Source organism: Protopterus annectens, chromosome 13.part0 (genome assembly GCF_019279795.1).
Source record: "Protopterus annectens isolate FY-2018-M chromosome 13.part0, PAN1.0, whole genome shotgun sequence".
Taxonomy (NCBI): domain Eukaryota; kingdom Metazoa; phylum Chordata; order Ceratodontiformes; family Protopteridae; genus Protopterus; species Protopterus annectens.
In genome coordinates, this window is record NC_056747.1 from 609031654 (window position 1) to 609054761 (window position 23108).

Sequence of the window (23108 nt, forward strand, 5' to 3'; positions counted from 1 at the left end):
TGCCTCTCCTCCCCAAGGTACTCCTAAAGGTCAGACAAGAGAAGCCACAAATGATACTGATTGCCCCGGATTGGCCACACCAACACTGGTACCCAATCCTAAGGAGCTTGTCCCAAGGCCCAGCCTGGACATTGCCTCAAATTCCACATTTAACTGACCCAACAAAACAATCAGGTCCTGCACAGCCAGCTCAGAACCCTAAATCTAGCTGCATGGCGGATAGTGTAACCATTTAGAATACACCTCTCTCTAAAGTGGTTATGGATGTTATTTTGGAGGCCAGGAGGCCCAGTACCAGAAAATCTTATGCAGAAAAATGGAAGAGATTCTGTGCTTGGAACCAGGCACAAGGAATTGACATGCTTGTTCGAAATATTCCTCAGATTTTACAGTATCTAACTGAGATGCTGGACAAAGGCCTATCCTTCTCATCGATTAAGATCCATGCCTCTGCCATTTCAGCTCACTACAATACAGACCCACCTATTTTTTCACATCCACTGCTTAGGCAGTTCCTCAGGGGGGCCAAAAACATAAGACCTCCAAGGAGAGCACCAATACCTGCATGGGACCTTAATTTTGTCTTGGAAAAACTCACACTGCCTCCTTTCGAGCCAGCCAATACAGCTAAGATAAAATTCTTATCTTGGAAAACAGCTCTGCTCCTAGCAATAACTGCAGCAAGAAGAGTCTCAGAGTTACAGGCTTTAATGGCTGTGGAAACTTTTATTATCTTCCATCCGGACAGGGTTTCTCTAAGAACAAACCCAACATTTATGCTTAAGGTAGTGTCCAGTGTGGCTCTTAACCAAACAATTCATTTGCCTACTTTTTACCCAAATCCACAGAATAAAGGGGAGAGACATCTGCATTCTTTGGACATACACAGACAGCTGCGCTTCTACTTAGACAAAACTAAAGCTTTCAGAAAGACTGAGCAACTTTTAGTGGCATATGCTGCAGGATCACAAGGAAAGGCCATCTCAAAGCAGACTATTTCAAAATGGATAGGACATTGCATACGTTTCTGCTACTCACAACATGGCAAATCAGTGCCTAAGGGCATTAGACCACATTCTTCCAGGGCAGCAGCCATCTCAGCAGCCTTCCTCAGAGGAGTACCAACCAAGGATATTTTGGAGGCTGCAACTTGGACTTCAGTGCACACTTTTACTAAGCACTACCACTTACCGCTTTACTCTAAATCCAGAGCAGGCTTTGCCACTGCAGTTCTGCAGGGCCTTATAGCCACTCCTAATTCTGTTTAGATCCAGCCGCTCAGTCTCAGCTTTGGGATTCAACCCAAGTGTAATAACTGCAACAGTGAAACACTGTGAACATAGTACAGTTGTGTACCTACCATAACTGTAGATGTTCGAGTGTATTCACTGTTGCAGTCCAGGTTACCCACCCACCTTCCCCCTTTCTTTGCTGGGACTTATCTGTACTTCTCTATCCTATACAACCTATGTGGTGTATTTGCTTGTAGATGAAGGTATTATTTATTTTAGTGCATGCTTTTATAAGCAATTTTTTTTAGCCTACCCTTTTGGGGGCACCTGACATCTGGGCCAAGAAAAACTGAAGAAAATGGCGTCGGCTGCATCTTTTATACCCCTGGCGCACTGACGTCAGGGAAGAGGCGACAGCAACTGACGCCGGACCAAGACTTTGGAATTCAGGCCGATTGCGGGTAGCCTGCCAGCAGGATAACCCAACTGTAATGACTGCAACAGTAAATACACTCGAACATCTACATTTATGGTAGGTACACAACTGTACTTTATCTCTAACAGAGGAAAGTATATTTGTAGTTTTGTAAGTAGCTTGTTATGCATTAATACAGTGAGACTAGAATAATTCAGCATTCCATGTATATGGGTTTGACAGTATGGTAGTTCTGTAAACACGGCCTTTGACTCTTTGTTAATACAAATTAAAGATTCTTATTATAATGTATTTTCATATTTTTATAACGCACGTTTTATTTGTTCTTTCAAATAAATGTGACACAATGCTTGTTAGAAGAAAAGTCATAATGCAGGCAGCAGAATAGGTTCCTATTTAGCTAGAGGAAGGAGAACACACAAGTGTTGTGATATCGCATCTAGATGTTCTATTCCATGATGGGTCCTTACATTTTCTAATTTTACTAATTATTTACATTGTTATAGTATTATTGTCTTCTTTATATGGGTTTTGCTTGTTACATAAGATTAAGTAGTGTCCAAAAAAGACACTTTGGTCAATTTATCTATTTTTATTTAGCAGACAACATATATATGTTTTCTTTTTTTTTTTGTCTTGTTTGCACATTATACTGTTATGTATAAAAATGAAATCTGTGCGAACAGTTTCTGCTGTAGATATAATATATAATTAATAGCAGATGTGATTTTGGTATTTTGCTTTTTGGAATGAAAACTGTACTAATACATCTTCCAATATACCCATCACTATTTATAACTATGGAAACAACTCAAGAATGAAACAATGAGCAATTAAGAAAGAAAGCAGTTAAAATTGGATACGTGCGTAATGAAAGCAAATGACAATAAACCTTTTCTTTGCTAATTGATTCTGGTTGAAATATTTACAGTTGGATTAGAAAATAGTAGCACTTATTATGAATTTAATGGTGATGATTCTTTTCCATTTGTGTTCTGGTGATTGCTAGTTGACGGCTTTATTACGTGTATAATACTTGGATTTATGATCTGTCAAGCTATTCTAACTGAGTTCCATTGTATATGGACATTTCATCTAAGTATTTTTTGTTGACTATAAAATAAATGCCAATGAACATCTTAGTGAAATTCTCATATAAAAGAAATGGATATGATATCTAACATGCTTTGCTCATACAAAATCTGTATGGCAAGTCAGAAAGGCATACATGATGTTTATTTAAATACTCTTCATATTTTTTCCTCTCTCTTTCTTGTAGGTTCATAGGTAGGTACTAGGCTATCGGCTCTGGGGCCTGTATAAGCCTGGCCAAACCAAGAAAATTATTTTCCTGTGCCTCTGTCAAGCAGTACTGCAGAAGTGATCCCTGGTGTGAATTTTCTATTTTCCATCCAGTCAAGACTTTTCTTAAAGGGGGTGGGCCAATGAGGAGCTTTGCTTGACATGAATGGGTAGTTGGTTCCAGTGTATGGGAAGTCTCTGGGACAGGAATCTATCCCTCCAGCTTGTTCTGTTTAGTGTGGTGACAAGGTTTAGGTCCCTGGAACGTGTGGTTCGGAGAGATTGTGTAGCATGTCCAGCATCTCTGGGTTTCACATAGCTTTGTATGTTAGGCAGAGATCGCCTCCGAGTAGGTGATATGCGACGGAATAGAGCTGGAGTTATTTGAGACGTCTGTGTATGGCATCTGTTTGAGGCCGGTAATTCTCTTAGTGAGGTATTTCTGTGGCCTTTCCGTTTGTTGTAGGTGTCTTCAGAGATACATGCCAAATGGAGCATTGTACTCTATAATGGGCCTGATTTTGGATGATTAGAGAGGAACAATGACCTCCTTTTTTCTAGAGGAGAACCCTTTTGTGATGAGGTGCGCCATGTAGAAGGATTTCCTGACAACTGTGGCAATGTGGTTATCAAAGGAACTACTGTACACCTATGTCCCAAAGTCTCTTACCACATTTTTAGTGTTTAGTGAGCTACAGCCTATGTGGTAGTTCATGGGTACCGGGTTTTTCCCAAAGGGGATGACAGTGCACTTCTTGGCATTGAGCTTGAGGCCATGACTTTGACACCAAACATCTGTCTCTGAGGCCCTTTTGTAGAATGTCTACATCATTAGGTGATTCTATTATGGCTCCCAGTTTGCAGTCATCTGCAAACTTTCTTAGCCAAAGACCTTCTGTGCTGGCCTGCACTTCAGAGAAGTAGATGCCGAACAGGAGAGGACCCAGGACCAAACCCACTGGTACTCCACTCGTCACTGGTCTGAAGTCGGACTTGGACTCTGCTTCTTTTACTATGTGGGATCTGTCAGTGAGCCAGTTGGCCACCCATCTTGTGACATAGGGATTTATGCCCAATTTAGTGAGTTTATCTCTAATTCCAGAGTGGGTGGTGGTATCGAAAGCCTTGGCGCAGTCAAGATAGGCTGTGTGCACTACCTTGCCCTTGTCTACGGCTCTAGTGACTGCTTCAAAGAAGTCAATCAGTTTAGTAGACATGATCTACCTTTTACAAACCTAAACTGAGTGGGGTCCAGAGTTTGGATGTTACCTATGTCTTTGTTTATCAGCTCCAAGATGATACGTTGCCATGGCTTTGCAGACCAGGCTAGTCAGGCTAATGGGGCAGTAGTTTCCGGAGTCTCTGGTGGCACCCCCTTTGTGGAGTGGGATAACCGTCGCTGTGTACCATTCAGTAGGTACATAGCTTGAGGAGAGGCTATGACTGAAGGTGGTACTTAGGTGGGGTGCCAGTTCATTCTGTAGTTCGTGCAGTATGCAGCCTAGGATGCTGTCTGGTCCCATGGATGCTGTGTTTTTGGCTTTGGAGAGTGCGGTCTTTACTTGTTCATCCATGATTACAGAGGCATTGCATTCTTCCAGTATTAAGATGGGCCCTTTGGAGTGTGAGTGGGGAGTAAAGTTAGCACTGACCCTATCTGCCAGGATGTTGGCAATATTGGTTGGTTCTGTATATTTAGTGCCATTGTGCTGTAGTTCAGAGCATATTTGAGTGTTGCCATTGAGATTCTTGACATAGCTCGTCTGAAGAAGTTTACATATTTTTAGTAAACGAAAGCGCTAACATACAGTTTTTGTTTCCTAGCGTGGTGCTTTTTCCATGTTTTATTTTTTATTAGTTTGTTGACTTATTTAGTTTGTATAGCTGTAGAATGCTTTGTGGTTGTCTTTGGAATCATTGGCGATTTTATTTTCATAACTGGCTTTGGAGGATTTTATGAGGGATCTCAGCTTCTTGCTGGGGCTGACCAGTGGAGTTCCTCCATTCTTGGGATTTTACTCTTTTTTGCAACAGCTTCTTTCTTCTGTTGTAGAGTTTGTTTATGGCAGGGGACCACCAGATTGGCTTCCTTTTTTTTTTTGGAGATAGGGTCTTGGTTCTATTGGGAATGGCACGATCCATGCACTCATGCATGTGCTTATACAATGCATTTGTGTAAGATTCAGCAGTCGTACCTCTATTTCCCATCTGCATGGGTATCGTGAAGCTTGCCAGTTCTGTCTTAAGAAGCATGAAGTTGGCTTTGCAGTAGTTTTTGATGGTTTCCTTAATGGGGGTGGTGATGGTGGTATATGGATGTCTAGGGTGATTAGCTTGTGTTCGGATCTGACCAGCAAGGAGTTGACCTCTAGCGTGGAACACCGGATACCCATATTGGTAATGACCATGTCCAGGATATTGCTGCCCCTGGTGGGGGTGTGGACAAGCTGATCCAATGTGTTGAAATTTATGAATTCCCGAAAACGTTGAGTGAATGAGTTGGTACATGGGTAGTTTTCCCAGTTGATGGTGGGGTAGTAGAAATCGCCCATAATTAAGGTATTGGATTGTACCTTAATATTTTCCAGTATCTTCAGAAATGAGTGGGAATCTTGGGGCATGGTGGGGGATCTGTAACAAGCTACAACATGGATTGAAGTCTTTCCCAGTGTTAGTTGCACTTGGATAATTTTGGATGCATTATGTTGAGCAATGCATTATGTTGAGCAACTAGCCTGGAGGTGTGGATATCCTTAATGAATATGGACACCCCTCTGCCTTTAGTGTTTTGGTCTGGGTAAGGTGGCCAAAAGGTGTGGTATAAATTATAGCCTGGTAATGCAGGGGTGCTCTCTGGAGCCTTGAACCAGGTCTCTGTCACTGCACAGATGTCGATGTTCTCCATTTTAAGGAGTGCCTCAAGTCAGGGAATTTTGAGATTTAGACTTCTAGCTTTGAGTAGCATTACCGTCAGAGTTTGCTTGCTTGCACTTGTTACAGTGGTGAATTTAGCATTTGAACCTTGCCTAAAAAAGGCACTATAGGGGTGGCAAGAGCCTTAGCCAGTATCTGGAATTCCAGGGGCGACAGATGCAGGCCATCTCTGGCAAGGCATCGTGGTCTGTCGACCATGTCATCCCAGGTAGGCAGATACTGGATCCCCTTAGAATGACACCAGAAGCTTAGCTAATTGTTGAAATCAGTCATTTTGTCCTTGTACTGTGGTATCATTCTGGGCAATGGCAGGATGCTACACAGGGCTAGGGTCATACCTGCCTGGGCTACAAGATCCAAGAGCTTCTCTGTGTCTCTTTTCATGTAGTCTAGTGAGGTACGTCTCAGGTCATTCACGCCAATATGGACAATGGCAGTCGTATTTGTACTCGTGGAGTGACCTGAGTGCGTGCGTTATGTGGCGGATCCTGGCACCTGACAGGCAGCTAACACTAACTTTCTCCTTGTTTAGCCTGATGAGTGGGACATCGGTGGCTGACTATAGAGCCACCTATGACTAGTGTGTTGGTTACGTTGTTTTGCCTTATGGGCTGAGGTTGAGTGGCACACTGATTTTGTGGGCCATGTGTCATTTGGGTTGTGTGGGGGTGTGGTGGTTGTCTGCGTTTCAGCTTGGGAGGTCTCTGTTGCTTCGGCAGATTCTTATTGAGAGCCGATGTGGGTGTGTACTTTGTGTTTCTGTGTGTGAGTTTTAGTAGTGTGGGTTTTGAAGGACTATGTGTTAGTGTGGGTTTTGAAGGACTATGTGTTGTGTGTATTGTGGTGCAGGTGTTAACCTTCTCCTCTTGATTGTCTAGTCCAGTATGGGCAGGAGAGAGCTTGGCTTCCAGTTTGCACATATAATTTCATCTCGCACAGGTTGTAGTGTTGGGTGGTAGGGGGAGAGGGTTGTCAGTATACATAAGGCAATTGCTGCATTGCCCCAAGATGCCCGCATTCATCAGGTGGACAGGAGAAAACACCGGGAGCTGACCCATGGACATGCCTGGATTGGTGCTTATTAATTTAAGTACTAAGAACAGTTTTCTTCTTGACAAGTGAGGAAAGTCGAGTGCTGTAGTAATTTGTAGTTTATTTAGTGCTTACAACAAGTTCTGAGCAAGTGCTGAGCACAAGGAAAGAGTTTTGAGTGCTGAAACTAGAAAACTGGCTAGTTCTAGCTAAAACTAGCTAGTTTTAGTACCAATCCCAAGAAGAGAAGCAGGCCACTGCCTGTTTGGTGATCCACAGTCTTGTCCCAGATGATGCAAGGGTCTGCAGGCTTGTAGCCTTTTTCTGGCAGATGCCTTGAATAGCATCCAGACCAATCAGGTATGTTAAGCACAGACACTCACTCTCCAACCAGAGAGAGTCAGGAATCCATGAACTCTGCTTCTACTCTCACCCGGATCAGAATATAAGCACAGATTCTAAGCTGTCACCTGTAAAGCAGTTATTAAGCTTTCTGGTGATCAGCAATCTCCAGGAAATAATGTAACTGCACTCCTTCTCTCACCAAGAGAAAAGAGAAACATTAATCCCAAGGTGACTGCTGAGAGGCAGAATGTGGGCTCTACAATAGCTGGTGGTCTTGCAATAGATGCTTAAAGGTAAGATGAAAAAAATGGTTTATCCTAAACACTGCAGTGTGGACTAAAGGAGTTAGATGTGAAAGGTAACTTAAGTTCTACCTGTCTAAAAGTTAAGTTTTAGTGGAGTGTCACTGTTTTTAAAACAGCAAGATTGAAAGGGAGTGGTCACTTTTGTATTCTTGTACTATGTAATACAGTTGGATGGCCAATAAATTTAAATAGTTGAAGGGGGGTGATTTCACAAAATGATAATTTTGTGCTTACACCAGCCAGTAAAAGCAGAGAGGAAATGAGATATATGGTCAACTTAACATAAGGGGCAGGCAGCTAGAAAAATAATGGTGTTTAAGAACACAACAGTAACCGGGTGGGAAAAAATTCTGTCTGACTCACAGGAGACAGAGCTGTGGTCTCTTTTCAAGTTTTAGTATGCAGTTAAAAACAGAATACAAGTAAAACACAGTGTAAAGAAAGCAAATCACAATATATAAAACAGAAAAAGGCAGTAAAGTAATACAAAACACAACAAATTAATACAAAACACAACAAATAAAAAGCAAACTAACCTTTCCCTCACAGCAAACTGCAGCAGAATCTGGGTGAGCCTTTCCAGTAAAGCTCTGAAATGTTTTATTTTACCCCTTAAATAGAAGGTTTAGTTCCTAGCTCCACCGCCTCAGTTCACAGATGATTAACCTTAGCTAACCTGTTGTAGCTTATGTGTGACTCCTTAATTGACCTCTTCTAATTTCTGTCTGACTCACAAGAGACAGAGCTGTGGTCTCTTTTCAAGTTTTAGTATGCAGTTAAAAACAGAATACAAGTAAAACACAGTGTAAAGAAAACACATCACAGTATACGAAATAGAAAAAGGCAATAAAGTAATACAAAACACAACAAATAAAAAGCAAGCTAACCTTTCCCTCACAGCAAACTGTAGCAGAATCCAGGTGAGTTTTTCCAGTAAAACTCTGAAAAGTTTTATTTTTACCCCTTAAATAGAAGGTTTACTTCCTAGCTCCATGCCCTCAGTTCAGTGATGATTAACCTTAGCTGACTTGTTATAGCTTGTGTGTGACTCCTTAATCGACCTTTACTAATTTCTGTCGGACTCACAAGAGACAGAGCTATGGTCTCTTTTCAAGTTTTAGTATGCAGTTAAAAGGAGAATACAAGTAAAACACAGTGTAAAGAAAACAAATCACAGTATACAAAGTAGAAAAAAGCAGTAAAGTAATACAAAACACAACAAATAAAAAGCAAACTAACTTTTGCCTCACAGCAAACTGTAGCAGAATCTGGGTGAGCCTTTCCAGTAAAGCTCTCAAAATCCTAGTTCTCTGATATCCTAGTTAATTCAACAACATTTTTTTTAGTATAGCTGTAGTAGTGCTATACATATACTTATCTGTATAGGTAGAAATGACTTAAAGCCTTTTAGGGTGTGGAGTATGAATGGAAAATATATGACCGCAGTTTGTTTATATTATTATGTTCCCTTAATATGTGTAATATATATTTATATTGAAAGCAAAAAGATTCAAAAAGTACGCATGTAATAGGAAGTATTTGAGATGATAATTCATAAGTTTCTGTTTAATAGAGAAAAAATAAAGATTAATATTAACAATTTTAATTAATTATATTAGAAAAATAGTACTGCTTATTCTATTATTATAAGGTTGATTCACTTATCTATAATGTAAACTGATTTTTGGTTATTTTTAAATAATGAATTAGATTTTGGATATTAGTTTTTAATAGGGAAAGCTTATGTTAATACATTTAAGAAAATGGACAATTTTAAAGGTAGAAGCAGAAGGAAGGATTGAGTAATTTAAGATGATGGAGGGTGGTTTGTATGAAGATTTCATCAAGCTAGGAATATTTAATTCCATGTTACATAGTTTATTTATTGTTTTATTTACATTTGATAACCGGGTAGTGTCTGACTTGAGCCAGAAGCCTATTTTCAGCGGAGACCCAGGGAGAAAACCTCCAAGGAAGATTTCATAATTATACATTTGTACATATGACAATTATAATAGGAGTTCAAATGCAAGTTCCTTGACATTGTATCTAAAAACATATAACAATGGTAGTACAATAAGGTTATACTCTTCATACAGACAAAACAATACATATGTACCCCCCAAGGATAAAAATATCACAAACTAAAGTTAAGAAGGCTCAGTTGCCAATAAATATTGACAATCCGTGGTTGAGAGAAGGAAGTTGAACAGTAAGAGGCTAAAGTAATTAGCCTGGTGGAGAACATGAGCAAAGCCTATGTTTGGTGAAATATTCCTTTAAGGACTATTTAAATGAATGTGCATCATTGATGGACAGAATATGCTGAGATAGACAATTCCAGTGTTTGGCAATGATATGAGTATAAGGCGACACTAAGAGAGTTTTGTGTTTTTTTTTTAACCTTCAGCCATACTTTTTTAGCAGATCTTAGAGATTTTAGGTTAATGTAGGGTTGGACAAGGTCAGATAGAGCTGGGCAGTTGTCAGGTTTGCATAAAACTGTATGGGCAGTTAGTAGCTGAATCAGAGTAAGCAGGCAAGGGAGCTCTAACCAGTTCAGCTGGAGAAGGACAGTGCAGTGGTGAGATTTTTGAGAGTGATTAGTGGCAAATTTGGCTATTTTGTTATAGCAAGATTCAAGGCTATTAAGTTCAGATTTGCGAAGATTGGTAAATATTTGTGAACAGTAAAACCTTTGGGATAAGAGATGGATTTTGGCTGTTGCGAGTCTGGCATGGTCAGTAGGATACGATTTAGCCCTATAGAGAGAACCCAGTTTGACATGAACCTTTTTAATTGTTAGTGCAAGGTGTTTGTCAAACTCAAGTCCACTATCAATTGTAACACCAAGAAGTTTTGTATGTTAAACAGGTTCTAAGTTTGTGCCATTGGAGGAGGAAATACAGATCGGTGGTTGGTTGGTTGTTGAGGTATTATTGAAGACCATAAGCTTGGTTTTATTGGGGTTAAATACAAGTTGATGGGCTGTTAAGTAATTTACAATATTGTGGGAGGGCTGCCTGAGTTTTTTTTTTGGAGTTCCTTGATAGAGGGGATAGAGCAGATTAGGGAAGCATTGTCAGCATAGTGTATGATTGTGGCTGGATTTGCTGAGGAGTTTAGGTCATTGTTGCTAAAAATTGTGAATAAAACTGGGCAAAGGATAGATCCTTGTGGGATTCCTACACATATAGGGAGCTGGGGAAAGAGTTTATTTTCCCATAAAGTAGCTTGTTTCCTATATGACAGGTAGCTATGAAACCAGAGGGCTTCAAAGCTGCAGTGGTAGAAGGCCAGTTTATTGAGAAGTATTTGATGAGATACAGTTTCATATGCTTTTGACATATTTAGGAAGGTAGCAGAGACTAGTTGGGTTTTGTTTTTGAGTTGATTTACAGTATTAGTAAAGCTAATTAGAGCTGTACTGGTGCTATGCCTAGGTGGAAAGCCATGTATATTAGGTAATAGATTGTTTTGACAGAAAGTGGTCTAAGATCTGTTTGTGTTTACATTATTCTAAGATTTTGGCAAGTGGCGAGAAAATGGCTATAGGCCTGTAGTTGGATACATCAGTAGAGGGACCACCTTTATGTAAGTGTATGACATGAGATATTTTTCAGTGGAGTGGTACGTGCTATTCAGAGATAGAATGGTTAAATAGAATAGATATAGGGTAAGCGAGGGAAGTAACATCTAGATGTCCTTCAAGGATGCATCTGCAGTCCTTACAAATGGGTTGTCCTGTCGTCAGGCAGCCCTTCGGTCGGCCGGATTCCAAAGTCTGGGTCTGGCCTCGGCTGGTGTCGCACTTCACCCGACGTCATAGCTGCAGTTCTTCGGGTATAAAGGCATCAGCCGACGCCATTTTCCTCAGTCTTTCTTGCCGCGTGGCACCCGAAGCAGAAGCTGTTCGCAGGTGCCGGTCGGTCAGAACCAGAGATTACTACTACAAGTACCGAAGACTTCTAAAAAGCTAAGTACCCCGTTGGGGACTCTTTCTTGCCTCATCCGATGTCAGAAAAAGTGAATAACTGTTTAAATTGTGGGAAACAAATACCTCATAAAGATTTCCACGCTTACTGCTTACCTTGCTTAGGCCCAGACCACGACGTAGCAGCTTGTCTAGCCTGTGCTTCTTTCAACCGACGAACGCTTAGACGTCGGTCGGAATTTGATGAAGAGTTTTTCGGCTCCGCTTTTGCTTACATTATGCCGTCGGATACTCCGACTACGCAAATTTCTAAAAAGCGCAAGGAAAAGGACCGACACTCGCGGTCCGCGGTTTCGGCCGAAACCGTGGTTAAGCCAACCGCGAGTGTCTCGGTTTCGGCTGAAACCGAGTCCACGGTTCTTCCTTTGGCCGAAAGCTTGCCACTTACCGAGGCCTCATCCAGCTTGGCTGAATCTGCTACTGAAATCACACCTGCTCTTGCAGGTTCACAGGATTTATCTGATACTATCCCTTTGGATATTTCTACCCCTGCACGTGGAGCTGCTAGGCCTCCTGCATCCATGTCGATTAAGGCCTTTGCCGGGGCTAAAGCAGCAAAAACTACCAAAACTGTGCCTGCTAAGACCCCCTCTCACAGGCCTAGTTCTAGTTCACAAATGCTTAGTCTAGCAGAGGATCTCATTTCTTTGATCCGGGGATCCCAACCACATCCAGACAGGGCCTCTCACCCACCTCCTGAGAAGAGGACTAGAGTAGAGCCCCCTGAGCCAGTTTCTTCAGATGGCTCCTCTGATGAATCAGATAATTCAAACCCTCCAGAGGGCCCTTTTTCTCCTTATGAGGACTCTGATGCAGAAGAGACCATTCCTTCTGCCTCTCCGCCTGAGGAATTTTCTTTTGGGGAAACCTTGCATGCTATGAGGGAACAATTTCAATGGCAGGGCCAGGATTTTCAGACTCTAGGAAAAGGCTTAGAACCTTTTTGCATTTGCCACAGCATAGGCCTTTAGCCATTCCTCCAGTACTTACTGTTGTGGATGATGCTTTTAATGATGCTTGTACTGCTCCTGATTCTCTTCCTCCGGCCCCTGCTAAGCCCGATAGGTACTACAGGGTTCGGACACACATTATCATTTGTATAAGGCCCCTTTTGCAGATCCGAAACTATCTCCCAGGGACCCAAGGCTGTAGCAGCTACCTCTACCAAAAACCCCCTCCCTCTGAAAGGGAATCTAGGGCCTTAGAGATGGGGTAAGAAAGTTTACACTTCTGCTACTCTTTCAGCTAGGGCCTTGAACTGTCAATTCCACATGATTCAGTATCAGGAATTTATGTTAGAACAGTTAACTAAAAACTGTCCTCGGATGAACCATTAGACAAAAATCTGTACAGGAAATGGTACATAACATTCAGCAGGTCAGTAATCATTCCTTAAAATGCGGCTATGATGCACTGGAGGCTTCCTTTAGATCAGCCATGACTGGCACAGTGATCAGAAGACATGCATGGTTAAAAGAGCAGTCCTTACCAGACCATGTTAAATCAAAGCTCCTAGATGCTCCCATGGATAAGCTCAATTTGTTTGGCTCCCCTGCACAGCAGGTGCTGAAGAAGGTGGAAGAGAAAGCAAAATCTGTACAGACAGTCAAGGATTTCTTGCAGGTCCAGCCACCAAGGTTTAGCAGGAACTGGCCTTCCAAGAATTGGTCCTTTCCAGACACCTCCAGACCTCCGAGAGGCAGGAATAGACGCTCAAGAGGCAAGGGTCAATCCAGAGGTGCCTACAGGGGACGTCAGTGGCAGGCTAACAACCAGCGAGGTACAGCCACAGATCCAGCCAGCACCACTTCCACAGGACAATCACAGTGACTTGGCTCTGGCACCGCCTACCAGGGAACAACTAGAGGCACCCTTAGGCGGGAAGCTAGCCTTATTTTCAGTAAACTGGCATTACATCACAGGAGACAAATGGATTTTACAGACAATAGACCAAGGTTACAGGTTTCACTTCCATACTCTACCAAGGAAGAGAGGAATGCCAAACCTACCTCCAAATCAGAAGACAGAAGCTCTAGAACAAATAACTCACTTACTATGAATGAGAGCTGTAGAAAGGGTACCATCTATGGAACAAGGGCAAGGATTTTACTCCAGACTCTTCCTGGTACCAAGAAAAGAAAACCAATGGAGACCTATTCTCGACCTGTCCGCTTTAAACACATACCTCATTGTTCCAAATTTCAAAATGCTGACCCTACAGCAGCTTCTTCCCATGCTGGGCAAGGAGTCTTGGCTGGTAACTCTAGATCTCAAGGAGGCATACCTGCACGTCCCCATACGACCAAATTGCAGAAGATACCTCAGATTTCTTGCAGGATCAGAGCATTATCAATTCTCAGCATTGCCCTTTGGCTTATCTACTGCGCCCAGAGTATTCACGAAATGCCTGGCATCAGTAATTGCTCATTGCAGGCTTCAGGGAATTCAAATTTACCCTTACCTGGACGACTGCCTGTTACAAGCGGACAACAAAAACAAATTAACAAGAGATTTACAAAGGGTCATTCATCTACTACAAGCCCTGGGATACACAGTCAATATAAAAAAGTCAAGGCTGATACCATCCCAAAGGATAACCTTCTTGGGTGCAGATCTGGACACAACAAAACAAATGGCATTCCTGACAGTAGAAAAACAGGAGCAACTCACTTTCTACTTCATGGCATTAACAAAGCAGAACCAGCTAACAGCAAGAAAAGTCCTGCAAGCTCTCGGTTACATGGCATCCTGCATAATATTGATTCCACATGCCAGACTACATATGAGAAAGTTACAGTGGTACCTAAGGAATTTATGGTTTCAGCACAAGCACAGCCTAGAAACCCAAATTCCAATAATTCCATGCCTGAAGCAAGAATTCCAATGGTGGGCTCAGGCCTGTCAATCAAACAAGGGACTGCCCTTCCACAGCACTCAACCAAGCCAGACCATCACAACAGACGCCTCAGACCTCGGTTGGGGGGCACACATGCTGGACAAGTGCATACAAGGCTTATGGAATCAAGACCAGCTGCACCTACACATAAATCAAAAGGAAATGCTGGCAGTAAAACTGGCAATTCAGGCATTCAGACCATTTCTTCGACAGGGTCAACTGCTGATAAGGACGTTCAACACCACAGTTATGTGGTACATCAACAAACAGGGAGGCACACATTCATACCCTCTATGCCGGATGGCAATGGACCTCTGGAATGTGGCACTGAGCTTCAACATTCAGTTACAAGCAATTTTTGTGCCAGGAAAAGAAAATATACTAGCAGACATCCTAAGCAGAACTACCACGGATGCCCACGAATGGATGCTGCATCCGGACATCTTCAAAACCATTACAGGGAAATGGGGACTACCAGAAATAGACTTATTTGCATCCCCACACAATCACCAACTGAAAAAATTGTGCACAAGGACGTACCACCCACTTGCTTGGAAAGTGGACTCCCTATCTTTCAGTTGGAAAAACCTGACAGCATATGCATTCCCACCTCTTCCTTTGATGCACAAGGTGCTATTGAAGATCAAAGAAGACCGTCCAAGGATCATCCTGATAGCTCCGGACTGGCCAAGGCAACATTGGTACCCATTACTGAGGAGTATGTCTCGGGAACAAATATGGCCTCTGCCCCTAGTTCCCTTGCTGTTAACACAGAACAACTTCAAAACCCTGCATCCAAACCTGAAAACACTGCAGCTGGCTGCCTGGAACATTGCATAAGACCAAATAACCCAGATTTATCTCAAAGGGTTAAAGACATTATCTTGGAGGCTCGCAGACCCTCAACAAGAAAAAATTATTCAGCAAAATGGAAATATATCTCATTTGGAGTACTGCAAAAGGAGAGAATGTGTCACTGGTAAACATAGCTAACATCCTGGAATACTTGGCAGAGCTCTTCCACAACGGCCTGTCCTATTCTTCCATTAAGATTCATGCATCAGCTATTTCGGCAGAATACAACTTGGATCCTCCACTCTTCTCACATCCTCTGCTCAGGCAGTTTCTGAGAGGAATTAAAAATGTAAAGCCACCTAGTAAGCCACCATTGCCAGCATGGGACTTGAACTTTGTGCTAGAAAAGTTGACACTCCCTCCTTTCGAGCCAGCAGCAACAGCAGAATTACAGTAGTTATCATGGAAAACTGCTTTCCTGCTTGCAATCACTTCAGCAAGAAGGGTATCTGAGCTACAGGCATTAATGGCAGTACATCCCTTCCTGATCTTCCATCAAGATAGAGTGTCCATGAGAACTAATCCTACTTTTATGCCAAAGGTGGTCTCCAGGGTATCTTTAAATCAAGCTATCCACCTACCTACATTCTTCCCCAACCCACAGAACAGGGGAGAAAGACTGTTGCATACCTTGGATGTACATAGACAATTACGTTACTACCTGGACAGGACCAAGAGCAATAGAAAAACTGACCAGCTACTGGTAGCGTATGCAACAGGAATGGAAGGAAAAGCAATTTCAAAACAGACAATCTCTAAGTGGATAGGAAATTGCATTAGATTTTGTTACTCCTACCATGGGAAGAAAACTCCAGAAAACATCAGGCCTCACTCTACAAGGGCTACAGCCACTACCACAGCTTTTTACGAGGAGTGGCTACCAAAGACATTTTAGAGGCTGCTACTTGGAGCTCCGTGCATACATTTGCCAAGCATTATAATTTACCTTTATACTCCAGATCCCGAGCAGGTTTTGCCACTGCTGTTTTGCAAGGGATCTTAACTACACCATAATCTTATTTCTCCTCCTCCCCAGTTTGGCTATGGTATTCTACCCATTTGTAAGGACTGCAGATGCATCCTTGAAGGACACAGTACAGTTTTGTACCTACCATAAATGTAGATGTCCGATAGGCATGCATCTGCAGTCAGGATTACCCACCCTCCTTCCCCTCTGTGGTACTCCTAGGGTATTTGCCCATCTTGTAGCTAGCTGGGGGAATCTATTATGGTGTATTTGTTTGTATATATGTACATACATGCTTATTTTTTGTTTGCTCTCTACTATTTGGAACCATTTGCATTTATCCAAATTTAGCCTTCCTAGAGGGCACCTGGCATCTGGGGCAAGAAACACTGAGGAAAATGGCGTTGGCTGATGCCTTTATACCCGAAGAACTGCAGCTATGACGTCGGGTGAAGTGCGACACCAGCCGAGGCCAGACCCAGACTTTGGAATCCGGCCGACCGAAGGGCTGCCTGACGACAGGACAACCCATTTGTAAGGACTGCAGATGCATGCCTATCGGACATCTACATTTATGGTAGGTACAAAACTGTACTTTGTAGAAAGTCACCAGGTAGCTGGTCTGCAGCTAGTGTGCAAGGTTTTTGTTTACAAAGGAGATTTTTAACATAACTTGTTTGGATAGGTTTGAGATAGAGGAGGGTAGAATTGTTGTTGGAGGTTTGAGATATGGACAGAGGTGTATTAGAGGTTCTGTTTTATAGAGAGGTTATTGAATTAATAAAATTGGAGTTAAATTGAGTGGCTATGCAATCATTTGGATTGGTTAGGGTTGGGGTAGTGGGTTTTCCCTGGTTTAAGAAGGAGGTTGATTGTTTGCCAGAATCTTTTGGGATTTTGCTGGTATTTCAGCTGACTTGTTTGGAAGTAGGTTTTTTTGTTTTGTTTAATTAATCTTTTGGTTTGATTTCGAAGTTGTTGGTAGGTAATGAGGTTTTAGTTTTATATACAATATATATATATATTTATATATGGGTCTACTACCGTAGATCGAAATTACACTATTTCGAAATACGATAGTAGTATCCCACTAGCGTGAAAGTGCACTTTCGCGAAAGTCACTAGAACAAAGGGTTAAGGCTTGGGTAATGGATAGTGGATAGCAAGTAGGGCTATTCACTATCCTTAACCCAAGCCCTAACCCTAAGGTCCGTGACTACCGCACCACAGTATAGGAAATTGTATTTCCTCCACTGAGCAGTAGTTACAGACCTATTCCCTGTACTGTGGTGCAGTAGTCCCGGACCTTAAGGTTAGGGCTTGGGTTAAGGATAGTGGATAGCCCTGCTAGCTATCCATGATCCTTAACCCAAGCCCTAACCCTAAGTTCCATCACTACCGCACCACAGTGCAGGAAATGTCCCATTCGACTTAGTGACTTTTGCGAAAGTGCACTTTCGTTGAAGTGCAGTTTCACGTTAGTGGGACACTACTATCGTATTTTGAAATAGTGTAATTTCGATCTATGGTAGTAGACCCATATATATATATATATATATATATATATATATATATATATGTGTGTGTGTGTGTGTGTGTGTGTGTATTTTTATATATATATATATATATATATATATATATATATATATATATATATATATATATATAAATGTAAGTGTGATTATTTTAATGATTAATTTTGTACATAGATTTATGATTTTGCCCATGGCAAAATATTAACGTCACTTATAGTTATTCTTTTCCAAACCATTATTCATCATTATTAGAACTGTTATAGTTTAATGATGTCATCATATAATTGTATTTCATTGAATGTAAGTGGTCTTAATAATCCCATGAAGAGAGGTAGTTTAGCTAAATATCTTAAAACAAATAAAGTTAATATAGCATTTTTGCAAGAAAAGCACATATTGAAAAAAGATATAGATAAACTGATGTTTAAAGAATAGTCAATACTTGTATTGCATTATAATACTAAGAGAAAAGACACTGTCATACTTTGGAAAAATAATCTTTAAATATGCCTAGAGTTGTTGATTTTTACTATGATAAAAAATGGTATAATGAGTCTTAATAATACTGAAGGTCAATAAACAGTTTTATACATTTGTTAATATGCATTGGATTCCTAGAATTGGTTCTGAAGTGACAAAAAATATTTAGGCATTTTCTTTACATGCAAAAGGAGAAGTTTTTTGGCCTATGATTTCAACTGTATTCTATTAATGAATTTAAGAGATTTCCATGAATTGAAATTGGCAAACGGACTTTATTCTAAAATTGAAGAAGTGTCAATAATTTCATGCCCTCTGTCTGATTATAATGCTGCTACATTCACTCTTAATCTAAAATCTAATGATTTAGTTTTTGGCAAAGAATTTCAGCTTATTTAATAAAAATGAAAGGTTTTAAAGAGTGGCTTTTAAAGTAATTGAAATTATTTATGGATTTTAACAATAATGACTAAGTTACTGATACTATTCTATGGGACACATTAAAAGCCTGTATATATAATAGGATTAAGAGTTGGTATCTTAGAAAAATAAAGGAATAGGATTATAAGTTACTTATTTTACAGTCAAAGGTTGATAATTTAAAGTTAAACTTAAATCTTGCTGATAAGAATAATACAAATTTGGAACTGAAGGAATAGAATCAAAAATACATTGAAATATTAAACCATAAAGTTTTAATAAATATGGAAAAACTTAAATTACAAACTTAGTTGATCCTAAAAATGTATGTAGCTTAGCCATTAGACCATAAAACATTAAATAATGCAAATCATGTTAAAGAGATCTACATATAAAGTAGATAAGAAGTCTATAAAAGTAATAGCTCTAAAGGGTATTTTGGGAGCTTTTATAAAACATTATGAAACAATTAATAGTAGAAGTCCAACTCTAGATAATGATGATCTGATAGTTTTCTAAAGGAAAACATAAAGCATACATTAACAAAAGAGCAAAATATAAACTGGACTAACCGATTTCTTTCAGGGAACTGAAAGAACAAATTAAGAATTTGAAAAATAATAAAGCTCCTGAGCTAGCTGGTTTAATTCAATAAATATATAAAATAATTCCATATAATTTTCTAAAGATACTAGTAAATATTTTTGATTAGGTTAAAAATACATTAAATATTCCTTCTCCTTGGAAATTTGCATTGATATCTCCTATTTTGAAACAAGAAAATGACGCGAGGTTATGCACTTCTTACCATCCCATATCTCTCTTGAATATTGATTATAAGATATTAATGTCTACTTTAGCAAAAAGATTGAATCATATGATGCCAGGTCTAGATGAAGGACATCAAACTGGTTTTATTTTAAATAGAGAGGTACAAGAATTATAGGTTTATATGTTGATAAAGCTTTTGACTAGGTCAATTGGGTGTATCTACAGTAAGTATTTAAAGAATAAAATTTTTCTTCATATTTTACAGAATTGATGAAATTATATATTAATTTTTCTTGTGATAAAATTGGATATTTTTTACTTGTGTCCTTTAAAGTATTAAAAGGGACAAAACAAGGTTGCCCATTATCACCTTTAATATTTGCTTTATCAATAGATCCCTTTGCCAACTATATCAGAACTAATATAAACATAAAAGGCTTTTCAATAAATGATAATTATGACTCTAAACTTCAGTTATACGCTGACAATATATTATTAACTAGTATTAATATTGTCTTCATTAGAACATATTATTGATTCAATAAATTTAAATGTTATCATAGTAAAACAGAAACATTGTTGATAAATAAAAAAGGTAAATGTCTTCCTAAGAAAATATAAATAATTTAACTGAGAGAATAATCAACTTAAGTATGTGGGAATTCTTATAAAATCTACCTTGAAAGAATCAGTATTACTAAGTTATAAAATTCTAAGTTATTAAAATTAACTGAGAAGTGGGATAAAATGTTTTTTTCCCCAATGGAAAATAGACTTATGTTGATAAAAATGGTAGTATTGTCAAAAATTTTTTGTTCCGTCATTAATTCTACTTCCATCTAAAAAAGTGATAAAATGATTTCATTCTATATTGCTTACTTTTATGGCATTCCCCGGAAACCGAGAATAGCCTTTGATTGGCATATAAAAAGTTGGGAAGAAAATGGGATTGCATTTCCAAATATTGAAGTTTATGCTAACTCTGCTATTATAAATATAGTGAGTCAACAGCTAAACTCTTCATATACTTCAAATTGGAAATTACTGCAGGAAACATTTCTAATCTCTAATACGAGTCCGGAAAGAGAGTTAAATTTTCCTTCAGGCATCAGTAAAATATATTGGGTCCTGAAAAATGTTTGTGTGAACACTAGAAATGTATCTATTTATAATCCTTATATTAGCTATATTCTAAATATATTTACGTAAGTGATGGAAAGTAATTGCTTGGTTAAACTCTATTCTTGATGTTGCCTATAGCATACACCAATGGATGTTTAGATTCCTTCAATATAGATAAAATGATTGATCTTGGAGGAGATGATTTTGGTTTCAATTTTAGATGGGAATAGAGTATATACTGCTGATTGGTTATTAGCTACATATAATAAAAACAAACGTAATACAAGTTCTTATGGAGTTTCTTTATAATAATATACAAATATCATTAAATACAAACACTAAACCTGTGCCTGAAATATTGCAATGTTTCTTTAAAATTAATATGTTTAAAAGTAAATCTTGTCTATCAATGATTTATTTATAGGATTATAAGATCTGAATTTATAGGCTTTGATTTATCTCATTTGGAGTATTAAACAAAAGTTAATAATGAAATTGTCTCAAGAACACACAAAAAAGTTTTATCTGAAGTCTATAGGTAACTCCACCCTGTCTTTATATTGGATGATTTTTACTTGGAAGTTTTTTACATAGAAGTTTCGTAACACCACATAAAATAGCTCTGATTTATAAGAAAGAAAATATAAAACATTGGAAGTATAGCAGAAACTTAGAGGAAGACTGGATTCATATGATATTAGAGTGTCAAATGGTTATCCCATTTTTTATCCCATTTTGGTCCGACTTTAGACAAGCCAAAGCATTATGGTCAGATAATTGTATTGCTGCAGATTCCTTGATATTATTCAGTCTGCCAATTCCAGATCATATACCTAAGACTGAAGTGTCTCTTCTATGGTCCATTTTAGCCATTGCTAGGAAAATTATTACTAGCAATTGGAAAAGTAGGCATATCCTCTCTTTCTCAGAGTTTATTCATCTTGCAAAAAGTGTTTGTAATGAAGAATTGCAAACTGTATAACATAAATTCAAATATAATGCAGAAACAGTTATCTTGGGGGAAAAAAACTTGGATATTGTTGGAAAAGTTTTGATGGTTTTGTTTAATCTACATTTTTGCTATGGACTCTGTATGTAGTTTGTGTGTGTATACAGTTGACAGTTTTGTTTTGCAAGTATGTTTTAGCTCTTTAAAATGCAATAAAAAGTAAAAAAAGAAAGAAAAGAAATGCAGAGTGCAAATAGCTGTGCTACAGGAAACTCATTTGGAAAGAACTGAGTATGTGAATTTGATAAAGGATTTTAGGATGGTTATTCTGCACAACTGCAGCACGCTAAAGAGAAAATACGGGACTACTTGGATAAGGTGCATGAATTTAGAAAGATTGCAGGTTAAGCAACTGTTTTTTGATAACTCAAGAGCACAACAGTTTTTAACACAGTGATTCAGGCAGCAGAAAATAAAAAGGGTTGGTGCCAAACTTAGAAAGCTTATAACAAGGAGAATAACCAGAGATCCTGTAAAAGTGTTAGAAATCCTTCAGAAATTTTATGAAAATCCATATTAAGCAGGGAAATGTGAAAACCAAGAAAAAGCACAAATGGATATAGTTATAGAAAAATAAAATATGCCGAGGTTAGATGTAGACGAGACTTAATTATCAGGATAGGAGAAGATTAGATAATGGAGATTTGTAACCAATGTACAGGAAAGTCTGCAGGAATAGATGCTATTTCTGTGGAAGCTTGGAAGGAAGCTAGGAGGGAAGAAAGTTATAAATATCTGGAACGTTTTGTTTAACAGTACATTAACAGAAGGGGATGCACCAACATCCTGGAAGAAGGCCGTGGTGGCTCTAATACCCAAAGATGGTAAAGACCCATCAGATCAGCTTCATGTGGGCCCATTTTGATTTTCAACCATGATTCCAAAGTGTTTGTCTGTAATGGCTAAAAGAATTGCCAAAATCAATAGATATTGGGTCAGTGTAGTTTTATGGAGGGGATGCAAACATTTGACAACATCATTAGAGCAGTGATTATTCAAAGGGAAAGCCAGTATAAGAAAATACCACTATTGTTGGTGGGTCTGGATGCAGGAAAGTATTTAATGAGTCGGGCAGTGGAAGAATTTGCATTCCCTGACACAATAATAAAGTTAATTAGGAGACTATATGAGGGCTCAGAGGTGAAAATTGAAGTGGTGGGGCTCTTCTCTGATAAGTTCTGTCTGAAGAGAGGAACCAGGCAAGGAGTGTCCTCTTTGCCCTTTGTGTATTTGCATTATATTTAGAACCATTGGCAAAGAAAATAAGAAATAAGGGACTTGTAAATTCAAGGATATAATTGGTATGCTTTTGTTCATTTAATAAAATACCATGAACTTCATCAGAATAAATACAAAAACTTGAAACCTCCTTTTAAATACTTGTCATGTGCAAAAAATCATCCAATGACAAAACGCTTCAAATAAATTATTTAAATAGCCACTGTGATGTCATTAAAATTAATACACTACAAC

At 39.2% G+C, this 23108-nt stretch overlaps 1 protein-coding gene across 1 annotated transcript in view; it reads left to right on the plus strand.

Moving 5' to 3' along the window:
- The window catches only part of SKA2 (spindle and kinetochore associated complex subunit 2), a 994265-nt gene that overhangs the window by 724447 nt on the left and 246710 nt on the right, over positions 1-23108 (plus strand). The window lies entirely within an intron of this gene.